Source organism: Alosa alosa, chromosome 1 (assembly GCF_017589495.1).
Source record: "Alosa alosa isolate M-15738 ecotype Scorff River chromosome 1, AALO_Geno_1.1, whole genome shotgun sequence".
Taxonomy (NCBI): Eukaryota; Metazoa; Chordata; class Actinopteri; order Clupeiformes; family Clupeidae; genus Alosa; species Alosa alosa.
The window spans coordinates 51,794,853-51,809,202 of NC_063189.1; the positions used below are offsets into that span (position 1 = coordinate 51,794,853).

Consider the following 14,350-nt stretch of genomic DNA (forward strand, 5'->3'; position numbering starts at 1 on the left):
GTTGTGCAGAGGTTGTAACATAATGATAAATACATGCTGCCTGTCACATTATGAATATATACCCTGTCTTGTCTTGCACATCAGAAGCAGCAGCACTATGCTATTACATCGCTCAATCGTGAGGGACTAATATGAGGGAGACTGAGCTGCCAATCTCTCTTAACAGGTCCTGCACCATATCTACAAATATCTGTTCTGCTCTGCACAAACATAAGCAGGGTCTGATTTAGCGTGGCAGAGTTGACAATAACATGGTTCCCTGCAGTGTTTGGTTGATTCCCATTGATGTTTGTGGGTTCTGTTTGACTGTACATTTTATGTGTGGCATCTCATTCCTCAGTTGTCTAACATGTTTTCTGACGCCACTGATTGCATTAGCAGCTGAAAGACCAACTTGTAACAAGGTCCCAATTGTGGATACACCCATTAACAGTCCTTGGCGACCAATGACATCCGGATCAACTACAAACTTTTGATTGATTTTCAACAATGAACAGTTAGTTCAGTGTAATATGTCCAGCTCTCTCCCCCATCTTAATAAGTCAACATTATATGATATGACCCTATTTTTACATTATAGCCTTCATATGTTATAGCCTAACCCTTATCTGTAGGTGACTGATGAGATTCATGTTAGCATATATTTATTGGCTTACACAATTAATATTGGAGCTATTTCACTGTCGCAGACACAGACGTGTTTGGTAGCCTAGGCTACGTGGTCATAGGCCAACATGAGACTTAAGCCCTCGTATCGCCATGACTTAGGTTAGCCTATGTTCTTACTGTTGTGATTATCTGTAGGACATATTGTCTGTGCAACACAATTGTAGGCTAGGCCTATATTTGATTTTCAGTAAGCTTATATATCAATGATAAAGCTTCTTTACTTTTTGGTGTAATTATTTAGTTTTTTTTTTTTTTTTTATCTATGTAGGCTATTTTTTTAATGTTACATTATTATTTTGTTAATACATGGAATAAATCACCACAAACACACGCAACTGTAGCCTATTGGCTTCTTCTGTAGCCTCGGCTTGCGCAGCGTGGCTAACAACGCCCATAAAACAAGTGTAACCGTCGGCTCCTCGAGGCTTATTACTTAAACGAAGTTACAGCAGCTATTAGGCCCGAGGTGCAGTGAAATGGCGTCATCTGGTGGTCATACACCACCCGCTATTAGACCCGAAGTGCAGGAGAAGTGGATATTCAACCACGCCATCCTTCAGGTCGCAGCGACACGTAGGTGTACTTTATGTGCTGTGTCATGCTGCCATCTAGTGGTTGTGGAATATTTAACACCCATTATAGTTCTGGGAATAGATGTGCCCTCGAATAAATGTTACACTTTGTTACTAATTATTTGGGTAATCCATCTGATAAATTGTGTTTTTCTTTTTATACTTCGTACCTTTATAAATTAAAGTGTATCATTAAGGTACCTTTTTCAATGTCATTACTCTGACATTCGACATTAGTCGACCATAAATTTGGGCAATGGGCACATTGTTAGGGGTTGACACTTTGCATAAGATTTCTCCACATTACTTGATCCAAATTCTGTGATTTTTGTTGTATAAATGTTGTACAATTATGTAGTTTCGTATCAAAGTGGAATGGTGGTTTTCATAAGTCAGCGGCGTTAGTTTGAGCACATAATTGACGTTTTGTATACATGTGTTCAATGTAAGTCAATGGGAGCCGGAAATCCATAAATAGCGGCGTCCAAAGAATATTTTGCCGGATAGCATGACGGCGGTTGATTAGCCCAATTATGGCAAGATGGTCCAAAAACGTAACCTATCTACCAGCCTTGACATGCCAAGAAATCGAAACATGGACAGATGAACAGGTCTAAATGAATTAAGAAAAAAAGGATACACAGCAACTGGATTGAACGTTATATCCACGATGTTAAAGGTAAGACGATATGGCTAACTGCTAACTTAATACCACTTTATTTATTAACTGGGTTGCACCGATAAACCTGTATTAAGGCACGGCCTTGTCTGTCACTTCTCCTCAGAACAACTCAGGCTTGTATTTAAACCAGCCTGATTTTAGTAGCCAGTGAGACCGTTTCACGTGGATATACTATTGAATTTTGAGCTCTAGGTAACGAGATAAGTGTTATAATTAGCCTTAAACTGCCGACAGAGATGTAAACTTCACAGTGGAATACTCCGTTAGCCGGTCAGGCTGTCTTACTAACCAAACTAGGTTATAGTTTATGTTTTTTTTGTGCAACCCACGTCGTAGCTTAATTTATCTCCCTTTTTATCCTTTCATTTTATTGGCTTATTTTCGCGGAGATTTAACAAAGGCGAAGTTGTCTACTAATGCAAGTTATGTTCTGCTTTCAGTCAGGGTTGAGGAGGGTGGGACTAATGCCAATATTGTCAGGGTCAGGGCGAAGGCATACCCCAGTATGTTTAAAAATGAGCCAGCTTACAGGGTACAGGCTAATGATGTCAAATTAGCATACTATATATTTTTTCCCTAGACGAACTTAACACTTTGTGTGGTCTGGGCAACAGGCTTTGCATATATATATATATATATATATATGCAAAGCCTGTTGCTTATATATATATAATATATATATATATATTTTTTTTCAGGTTGAATTTATCAGCGGATTCAACAAACCAGCTGTGCCAGTGAAGCAGGTCTCGGGCACTGCTCACACCTTGTTGGCCTCCTGTATACTTTTGCTCATTACTCTAAATTAGGATACAAATCAGTCCCCCTAACCAAATGTAAAACCTCCTTACCCCAAACGTGGCACATCCCTTCTTGAGAATTAGGCCTAGGGCCCAAACCTGTCACTCTTTAACAAGGTCAAATCCAACAAGACCTACTGTTGTCACAGAGTAAAAAAAGATTATGGCCATGGCCTACTTGAAATCAAATGCCCAAACCAAGAGAGTCAAACTGCTCATACCTGAGAACAGTGGATAGAACCTTTTCCTTCAAGCATGGCCATGAATATCACTCACAAGTCATGGGACAGATGGCTCTTACAGGAGCAAAATGGTTCATTTTTCTTTGTAATGTGCCAGGAGGATTACTATCTGGAGAGAGTGCACTTTGATGCTGTCTTATTAAGTGCCCCATTGTTATGTACATAAACTATCATTAAAAATGTATTTCTTCATCTGTAGCTACTGTATTCACCTTATTGATGTCCATGTTGTAAGCTAATGCAGCATCAACATTTTTAAAGCCAAAGTTTAAATGCATTACAAGTAAAATAACTACATTGTGTTGCTTTAGAATCTATTCAGTTTATTTAATTTCCAGTTAAGAATGTGAAATGTCATGACTGACATAACTCCATGCCTAAAAGATGCAAAAAACATGCCCTCTGCCGTTGGCTGAAGGGACAAGAACAATGATCTGTGTCTCGTAGTCCTATAAAAAATATAATATAATAAGTATAGAATAGAAGAAAACAGAAAATAGACGCCTTTTATTTTTACTGTACAATACAGAGATCAGCACAATGTTAATGCACAAGGAAAATAAATTGCTGTTTGAGTTTTTTTATGTGTACAAAGTATTGCTAATACTGTAGAAAGTACTATAGTAACAACACTGTAGAAAAAGACTTCATGTTTCATAATTATTCACCCGAAATCCAGTGTAGAATGTCAAGAACTATGAATCATTTTTGCTTCAAGTTGAAACAGGATGCCTTGAGGATGGTATTCTCCTGCGTAAGTGGGCGACAGGGGCCTGGGGTGGCGAAGGGGTGGCATGAGGTTCCAGGAGGGGGGCCATGGACATTATTCAAAACTTAAAATTCTACGGATTTCATTGAATATTTTGTTCAATTATGTTTTGTTCTCTACACGACATTACACAGGGTGGGAGGAAAATCGGAGCGTTTTGGATGATGTGGGTCTTAATATGTGAATTTCTTTCTCTGTGTAATTATAGTGTCAAAAAGCAATTCTAGGGAGGTTTGGAGGTATGTTCCCCCAGAGATTTTTTCTAAAAAAAAATGACCCCTCAAATGATTTCTTCTAGTTTTGAGGGAATATGGACACATTTATAAAATAAGCCATCAATAGATTTAGGTTATTTGGATTGAAACAAGATTCTGATGATTTGGGTATATGCTCCCCTGGAGACATTTTTTTTTTTTTAAAAACATGACCCCTCAAATGATGTCTTCTAGTGAGTTTTGAAGGAATATGGACAAATTTAGTCATACAAAATAAGCCATCAGTAGATTTAGGTTATCTGAATTGAAACAAGATTCTAATGCAGGTTTGTTGCAATGATAACCATGACTGTGACTGTCAAAACATTTCCATCTGATTCAATAAAGACTCAGTCAAGTAAGTACCTTCTTAGTCAAAACATTCTTTTTGGATTTATTATAATACAACAATTTAAATTGTATAACAAGAATGTAATTATTAATCTACCACCTCACTAATAAACATGCAAACACACACACTGGTGGACAGTAACTAAGTACTGGGTATGGGTATCTAATTCAATTATTTAATTCTTTGGAAGGTTTTTACTTCAATCCCCACTACAATTAAAGGCCAAATATCTTTAGCAGGGATTAGAAACGGCTCAAAGAATGAAAATGAAAACCAGAAACGAACACAGTTTTTGGAAGGACGTAACTGAAAACGGGAGCAAAACCAATTTCAATTGTTCCAAAGTGAAAACGTCATTTTGTTATGAATCGGTATCTCCCCTGCATAATTGGCTAGAACTACTAGTTGAAAAAAAGAACACTAATATCCAACACTATCTAACTGCCTTTTCCAAGTATGTAGTCTAAATTACTGAAACAATTTGTTAAATACCAGAGACACTAGGCTAATATGTATAGGCCTGTCATGCAGTTGGTAGCACCATACATAGGTTAGGCTATTGCAAGGCTTAAAGCAAGGACATTTTCTGTGCCTGAAGTTAGGCTATCAAGCATTTTTAAGACCTAATATTATATAGGTATTTTAATATTATGATGTAAAATAATGTTTTTGCTCAGAACGAACCTAAATGAAAATCATTCTGTTTTCAGTCCCTGATCTTTAGTGCCAAATTAGGTTTTGCCATTCACAATCTAGGCTACTCACTCACTCACAAAGTGGTGAATAATGAAGTACATGTTTAGTTACTGTATTAAAGTACCTTTATAAATCTCCTATTAGGAAACAACCTTAAACACGAGTGAACAAGCAACATGTTAATTTCTTGAGAACACAAACTCTAATCTCGAAACAAAATCTATCACCCAATGAAACTGGAAGATTTAACTGGAATCTAAGCAATCTCACTAAGCTTCATTTGTGATGTGCTATGACATCATCAAACGCCTATCCTAGTAGCCTACTCTGAGTAGGGTTTGTTTGAAAATAGTACATTTACTTATTGTGATTGAGTAGAATTTCAGTCAGTACTTTTACTTGTGTAGATTGATTTACACCATGAAAAGAAAGGAAAAAGAAAAATGCAACCCCCAGCTTGACACCGATTAGATATCCTAGATTGATTTGACATGTCGACCAAAATTGGATAGTCATAGATGCTGGGAAAGTGGATGCATCGAAAAATTTGATGAGACAAAGTCTTGCGGATGTAAATAACGTAGACTAACAGTGAGGTTGTTGCCGGGTTAACTGATTATGGACTGACTATGGGTCTGATTATGGACTTTTTCGACTTGGTGGTCAAACTTACCACTTCGTTGTACAGACGTTGACATCTAGTTCCATGCACTGTGCACTTGCTGGGCTGGTGAAATTTTGCGGGGGTCACTGCGCTGATGGTGATGGGTGAAACCATTGTGAGGGGGCAGGGGATTCTAAATCTGCGATTTCTATTTGAGAGGAGTTTGGTGCGGGTTTCACACCTTCTCACAGTTCTCAGACCAACATGCATGAACATAAAATATACTTAAAAAAATATTATCTGATTCATAAATGGGGTGGCAACAGGGGTGGCAAGACTGTGTCCTAGGGGTGGCAGCTGCCACCCTTTGCCACCCCGTAGATCCGCGCATGGTAGGCGATCTCCTTCCGTGCTGCTTCTAGCTGCTCTTCCAGTGACCGAGAGTTCAGCATAGTCATGGTCAGAGTGGGGTGCTGGCTTAACAACTTGGTCTGCACTATAAGAGACAATGACAAATCAAAAACGTTAAGTTCCAACTGCATGTGTATCACTTAAGTTGTATAGTATACCATGTAACCTACTACAGTGAATTTGTTTCATTAATGGAGATTACATGTTATACCCTGCTGCTACACATAGCCTATGTCTTATGCAGCAGCTGTGTGATATTTTGCAAGATGGACAATATACTTTATACGTGTCTTACCCAGTGTCAACTCCAGCCAGGTCTACACTTGCATCTTCTGTCTCTCCAGCAGGTTCATTGCTGTGTATAATAAAACATTAGTTCTTGCAAAACTGAATGAATCAACTCTTTGTAACAGACCTAGGCTAAACATGACATTAGGAGACGTGTGAAACAATTTTCACTGACCTCTCTCCCTCTAATTCGCATTGGTCTTTTATGAGTCGTTTTTGTCCAAGCGAACAGGACACTTCCTGGCAGGAGGCACGTTTTTCCAGCCTCATCATGGTGCACAAAACACTGCTCAGTGAAATGTTTGGCACAAACTTGTGTTGGACGTAACGTTAATCTCCACGAACAACAAACAGCCTGCCCGTTAGCTGCAGTTAGCCTACATACACAGTGACCAGGGCTTTCCCTGTCAGCAAAGACAAGCTTACTGCTTGAGACGTGGCATTTCTATCAAGGCATCATCGTAACGTTACCATACATAAATAAAACGACATCATGTTTGCGTTTGATCTAACTAGTAGCATGATAACATTACACAATGGCTCTCTTTATAACTAACATTAGCCTGAGGTTAAGCTAACCGGTTGGCTAGCTAGATAATTATGCACTTACCTGGAAAAATGTACCGATGTCTCTTCTAATTTTTGAAATCCACTCTCTCTTCAATCTGGTGTCTGTCAGGAACCGTGGAACGTAACGGTTTTGTCTTTTTCCCGTCTTTTGTAGTAGGAATTACACCCAGGCACACAGCAGACATATTCGTGACTGATACAATCCACAACATCCATATACAACTGTACAGAACTCGGACTTACTATTGCAAGCAGAGTACTGTATGTAATGTATGTGAGTGATGACAGTGAAGATGTGTGGGCGGGAGGGGAGTGGAGCAGTGACTGTGTGTGTGTGTGTGTAGTGTGTGTGTGGGTAGGTGGGGGCAGTGTGCTGTAAGTATGTAGAGGATGTGTGTTGGAGAAGATCCTGAAGACAATGTGCTGTGTATGTGGGGGGGCAGTGTGCAGCCAGTATGTAGAGGAGGCTTACTGTAGCAAGCAGTGTGCTGTATGTATGTGAAGTGATAACAGTGATGATGTAAGTGTGTGTGTTGGGGTGGGGGGTGGGGGGGGGCAGAAAGGCTAGGCAATCAAGGACATGGGTAGATGGAGGAGAAATCAAAAATAATAAATAAAAAGTGTGCAAAATTTGGAGAAAGTCAGATGTGTGTGTGTGTGTGTGTGTTTTGACGTGTGATGAAATAAGAAAATAAATAAAAGGTCTGTAGCATAGGGAGAGGGATGTAAAAGTGCTAAAAGTCTTGTAGGTGTGTGTGTGGGTGTGGGGGGGTCATGAGTGCTGAGGAGTGAATAAGTGCAAAGTCAGTATAGTGTGAGTTCAGAGTTGGGAAATGTTTGAGAGTGCTGAGGAGTGAATGTGTGCAAAGTCAGTGTAGTGTGAGTTCAGAGTTCGGATGGCCTGGGGATAAAAATTTCTCCTGAGTCTCTCAGTTCTGGCTTTGTGACTACATAGGCGTCTTCTTGATTTCAGCGGTAGGAATAATCCATTGTTAGGATGAGAAGAGTCCTTCAGAATCTTTTGGGCTCTTAGGAGTACTCTTCTGGAATAGATATCTTGTAGAGCAGGGAGTTGAGTTCTTATAGTATGCGTTCAGCTGAGCCACACTACTCTCTGCAGAGTACTACAATCTCTAACTGTGGAGTTCCCATACCAGGTGATGATGCTACCAGTTAGAACACTCTCAACCGCTGAAGTGTAGAAGGCCTTCATGATGGATGTAGAAACTTTGAATTTCCTTAGCTGGGACTAAGGAAGTAGAGTCGTTGTCTGGACTTCTTCAGAACATATTGAGTGTTAACAGTCCATGTTAAGTCTTCAGTAATGTGGACACCAAGGTATTTAAAACTTGTGACTCTCTCTACAGGTTGCCCGCTGATCATTAGTGGGGTGTAACTGTAGTTCTGCTGCTGCCTTCTGTGATCCACTACCATTTCCTTGGTTTTATTGATATTCAGTGTCAAGCTGTTAGATTGACACCACTGTGCCACCTCATCAACCTTATCCAAGTAGAACTGTTCATTGTTGTTACTAATCAGGCCCAAGATCACTGTGTCATCTGCAAACTTGATGATGGAGGTATGACTACTGTTGGCTTTGCAGTCATGTGTGTAGATGTTGTACAGCGGTGGACTCAAAACACAGCCTTGGGGAGCACCAGTGCTGATGGTTAATGAGTCAGATGTCAGACCCCCCACTCTAACCACTTGTGAACGGTTGGTGAGGAAGTCAAATATCCAGTGACACAGGGTGGTGTTCAGTCCTAAGGCCTTCATCTTTGTGACCAAGGTGAGAGGTACTATCGTGTTGAATATATATATATATATATGAATAATATGAAGATTAATCTGGTAGAAATGTATGGGGATATCTATAAAGGGGGAAAAAAGTCCCATTCACCTGTAGTGTGATAATAGTGTCATCTGTTGTGGTCATTTTCAGGACCTTCGTCCCGCGTAGAGATTTTGACACACATACCACGTTGTTCAATGGGGTCATATTAGTCTATAACAGTTGAGATATTCTCCGCTAAATGAAGTGCACACATCTTACCCAGGACCTCTACTATATGCCACTGGACTAGTAGGAAGTGAACAGGCTCTCCGTAAACGGGCTCTGCAATCTTGTTGCATTGTCCTATCGCTAACGTAACGTTACACATTCTTCTTGTCTGGCGGCTCTTATTTGTGGGCGTGTATCGTTAGAGATGATTACGTTGAACACATCAAGAATGCCTGTTTTGACTCTACTAATGGTGTTTCAACCATAGACTGTAGAACGGTTTCAACACTCCAACTTGGGTAAGTTACAGTTTTTTTTTAAGCGTAACAGTTCATTTGCTGTGAATATCAGCTGTTTACGGATCTGACCAGTGGCATGTTAGCCACGGTGTACTTATTAGGACATCCTCAGATAATAGTCAGGTGTCAGGCATCATGTCTCAGGAAATCCTCTTGTGAAGTGTATGGAATTGCACAGCGCAGAGAAAGTTGGTAGCTAGCGATAGTTAGCTGAATTAGCTGAAGTATTTCTTTTTCTAATGCACTAGACGTGCTGTTTCAATGACAACAAACTAACGAGTATAGCAAATGTATAGCATCTCAAATACTTAGACCAGTATCGAGAATGTACTAATTTTCTGTGGTGTTTAACTATATGATAACGTAACATAATAACAACTATCTGGAATGGTAATCATTTAAACGGTAACGTTAACAGTAACCTAGCTAGCGTTGGAAGCTAGGTTTGCATAGCACTGTTGGCAGTATCAAGCCTAACTAGCTGCTGCTATCATTTAAGTGCATAGGTGTCGTTTCGATAACTCACTAGCTAACGTTACCATAACACCAATCGTTATTCTCTTACTTAGCAGTTGTCAACCGTTCCGTAAAAAAAAGATGCGTTCCGTATTGAACTGATACGAAACGCACTCAGTGCAAATCCATGACAGATCAGTATAATAAGTTAGTTAGACTATGAACGAAGAATGCACGATTCGTATGAGATGGAGGGAAACCTTGCTGCTGTCATTTATTCCTCTCGGTTTGTCTGTCATCACTATCCCAACAGAGAATGTACTGTAGGCTACTTTTCGTTTGAGCCACTGAGTCACGTAGGCCTCTAATACGCTAGTAGTGTGAGTTGACATGTCTTGAGTTTTACAGTGCATCTGTGCAAGTAAACAACCAGGCTAGGCTACTATTATGGAATGACATTTGAAACAAATGCTGAGACAGAAAAAAACCCAGCAATAATGTGCTTCTGGAGCTGCTTGTGATGTTAATATACTGTATACAATATACTGTATTTTTTCTGTGATATCTGCCAGTTTAGTTTAATACATTTCAGAGTTGTTTGGTTTGAGTCAGATGAGGCTTCTATAAGACTACAGGTGAAGCAGTGATTCACAAAAAAAAAGTAAAAAACAAAACACAAAAAAAATCTTATAATAATCCCAATTTTACTCCTTTGAAACAGAAATACAGTCACTAACACCAGAGAATGTCTAATAGAGCTGGTAAGTCCCGCCCATCCGCTGAACCCCCAGTGGACCTCTAGATTGAAAAATCGTCAATGCAAGTGAATGTGAGAAAATAATTATTTTCTGGTCCCGTTTGAATTGTGCCATGAATGTGAACATATGTTGTCTGTGAATTTTTAATATAATTTTTCATGTTACGAGTTTGACAGTATATTATATGATTCTTCGGCTATCAGTTGTGGAAAAGACATAACGAGAAAGACTACATGTCGCCTGTGACGTGAGCTAGCTCTAATCGTTAACATTAACTGAGATGCTAGTTTTTGTAACGGCAGGAATAAAACACACATGGTAACACAAATATTCGAAACATGTCTAGCTTCACTCAACACATTAACACTATGATACAGTGTGATTGTAAAGTTGTATGGTTCACTGTGTTCAAAGTCGATCTTATTACCCTCTACATCTCGACCAACTGATGGTTGTTATGGGAAACTAGTTCGCTGTCGTCTAGTGGCAAGTTGTAGTCCACAAAGTGCTCTCACACAAAGTTTAACCGCATCAAACTTCTACCCGCTCAATTGTAGCAATCTTTACACGAAAATTTATATTAAAAATTCACCGACAATATATGTTCACATTCATGGCAAAATTCAAACGGGACCAGAAAAGAATTATTTTCTCACATTCACTTGCATTAACGATTTTTCAATCTAGAGGTCCAGCGGGGATGGCGGAAAGGGCGGGACTTACCAGCTCTATAGAGTGTCCCAGTGACGCCACTTCCACTTGCCTCCATGGGACCTATCTTTCAAAACAATTTGAACGCTAGTCTATGGCGAAAAAGAAATTATTTTCTGGTCCTGGTTGACTTGTGCCTTGAATTACCCATATGATGTTTGTCAATTTTAAAGAACATTTTTCATGTAAAGACATTTGCAGTTTGTTTCGTAACTATTGAATTACAACATTGTGAAAGATCGTAATTTCAACGACTACAAACCCATCAGTCGCGCTAGTGACGTTAGCTCATTCACAGCCACACTAGATTGTACAAGCATACCAGCAACAGGTCTTAATTGGGCTTTCTTTGCCGATGAAAATACCATGAGTCAGAGGATTAAACACATCAGGTAAGTTGTATTCGTCCATAGACTGTACATTAGATACTGTTAAGTGACATAGCAGGCAGCAAGATGCAAACGTTAACTAGCATAAACAGCTAGCTTCTAATCTTATCGTTTCATTACGTTGGTGACGTACATCGTTCGAGACGAGAGATGTAGTCCACTGAGCGGATTCGTACAAAACCAACATAACTTTTGAAGTCTATCGAACAACAGTACTTTCTTGACGTGAAAAATTATCTTTTAAATTCACACACATCATATGTGAAATTCGTGGCACAATTCAAACTGGACCAAAAAATAATTGTTATCTCTCCATTAACTCCCGTTCATATTTTTTTGAAAGATAGGTCCCTTGTAGCGGAAGTAAAACGGAAGTCACTGGGACACTCTATAAGGGGAGAACCTTCACTCTCGGAACGCTTCCGGTGTGGTACTGCATCTAGGGGCGCTCGCGGGCGAGTCCAGACTGAATGGAGGTCTATGGAGCTGTACCCCTCATAATCCACTTTTCTCGGGATATATATTTTTTTCAAATAATTTGAATATTGTATTAGAAAGGGGAGGCAAAGACAATACACTTGGTTGAGTATTATATTTTTTAAAGTCACTTAATTGTTCTAAAAAGCCTGTCAAACGTGTCAATGATGTCATTCATTAGCATGATCATAGCATAGCATAGCATCAATGCTAGCGTGTTATGGGCAACAACCACCCAACCTGTAAGAAAACGAAAGGACATGACTCCCGGATTATTTCACTTTTGATTGATAATCCATATCCATTTTGCGAAAAATAAAATAAAATCTGAGGGTGAAAACAATAAATGTAGCCATGTAGCTCCATAGGACCCCATGTATTTTGGACTCGCCCACGATCGCCATCTAGGTGAACTCTGGTGAACTGCAGCCAAATTCGGTTTGTATGGGATAAATAGAGAGTGGGGAGGCTCTCCGTAGACGGGCTCTGCTAACACGAACTGTTTTCCTGGGGCCTGTACTACGAAGGGAGCTTAACCAGAGACTTTCTAATGTGGAGACACAGCACTCAAAAAAACCTCCATAGAAATGCATGGGGCTAGTTTGTCACGCCAATATGGCCGTTATCTACACATATCCCACCCTTTCCTCGGCAAAACGTCGACATGTGAATACATTGAGCCAATCATGTGGTCTGATGTGAATACATTGAGCCAATCATATGGTGTGTTGTGAAGACATCGTGCCAATCATGTGTTGTGATCTCGCCGCTGGAGCAAGATTGGTGTCGTGAAGCCTTGGCGCCGCGCCAGCAGTTCGACCCAAAGACTGTGCCCGATGAGTGCCCATAAAACGTTGGTATATGGCCGCCGAGTGGAGGGACTTGCCTAAAAGGACTTTGGCTTAACCTACCCAGATGTAACCCAGGGTTACTTTGTTAAACCGGGGTTGACAAAACCTGGTTATTTTAAGTGGTGTTAATTGGTACTACGACGCTGATTATGAAGTTGATTTGTTGAGCCGGGGTTAAACTAATTGGAGTTTGTGCGTGTTCACATAAAAGGGGCGGGTTGCAGCGCAAGTCACCACTTTCAATGATGACGCGATCACCTTATTTTACGGATGAGGAATGCACAATTATTATGCCAAGTTATGAGGAATTAAAACCCACTCTACCACAAAAATCAAATCAAATCGCCGGCAGTGAACAAAGCAAGGCAAGGTATTGCAAATCGGGTAGCCTAAATGCCTAAAAATAAAGTTTTATTTTCACATGTTCTTCAAATATGTGTTACGGAGGATTAATAGCTTGCGGAATGTCTGAAATTAGTTGAAATAATTAAATTGCCTATTTTGAGTTCATAGAAATGCCTACAGATGCAACACAATTTAGAAGTGGGCATATAGATTACAGTAATAGGATAATTGAATGTTTAAGAAGCCCCCATTGACTGATTTAGTGTTTGCCTAATCCTGTGAACATTTCAGATGCAACACCATTGCCAAACGCACATGGCAGCAGGTGAAAATGAAACGCAAACACATTATTCAGAATAGTAGGTTTATATAGTTATAGCTTGCAATAATATTTCTTAATTATGAAAACATGTAGGCCTAGTATGCTTATAGCCTTCATTTTGCCTCTGTTTTACAGCTAACAAAAAAAGGTGTCTTTGAACACTATTGTAAGGAGTGTTTTACAGTAGCAGAAGAGTTGGCCATCGCAAATAATAGTGGAAGGCCGATTGTGGAAGGGGTTGAGGGAGGCATTCGGTCGGATTCTGGTGCTGTGGAAATGTGTAGCCTTTATGTGCAGGGTACAGTAATATGACATTCAATTTTGTTTGTTTAAATGGTGATTTTTATTTATTAGGCCTACTGTAGGCTATGTCCGATTTATTTTAGGCTATTCTTGCTCAGATGTTCAGCATACTGTAGGCCTATGTCCGATTTATTTTCGGACACACAGTATTCTTGCATCACCGATGGAATACATGAATGTCCACGTACGGGCAACAGCGCCATCAGTCACCCGCGGTGGAACAGAGAATTACAGTGAATCAGACTGCTTCACCAACTTTTCGTTTTGCTTCACTACCATAGATATCTTTCCCCATTGACTTCAATGTAAATCGAGTGAAACCCCAGGCGGCTCGTGGATTTTTTCCGTTTCAATTGATCATTCATTTTGTAAGGTACACAGATTTTTTTCTGTGTAGGGGAGAACGTTTTATTTAGAAGTATTGTGTGTAGCTCTGTGTTTTCTAACATAAGCTAGGTGGAAAGCTTGCTAGCCGTCTCCCCACAGTTAACGTTAGTGACTCGCTAAGTCCTAGCAAGATGGATTCGA

At 39.8% G+C, this 14,350-nt stretch overlaps 1 protein-coding gene across 4 annotated transcripts in view; it reads left to right on the plus strand.

The window, feature by feature from the left end:
- Positions 1 to 1,749: 1,749 nt before the first annotated feature.
- Positions 1,750 to 14,350, plus strand: part of zfyve9a (zinc finger, FYVE domain containing 9a) — a 228,504-nt gene continuing 215,903 nt past the window's right edge. Inside the window, exon 1 of one of the 4 annotated variants that reach the window (XM_048260472.1) lies at positions 1,750 to 1,920. The gene's annotated coding sequence lies outside the window, so the exon portion shown is untranslated. Of the gene's footprint in view, positions 1,921 to 8,851; positions 9,211 to 14,350 lie in introns of those variants that run through there. The other 3 variants (XM_048260453.1, XM_048260462.1, XM_048260481.1) reach the window with 3 other exon arrangements.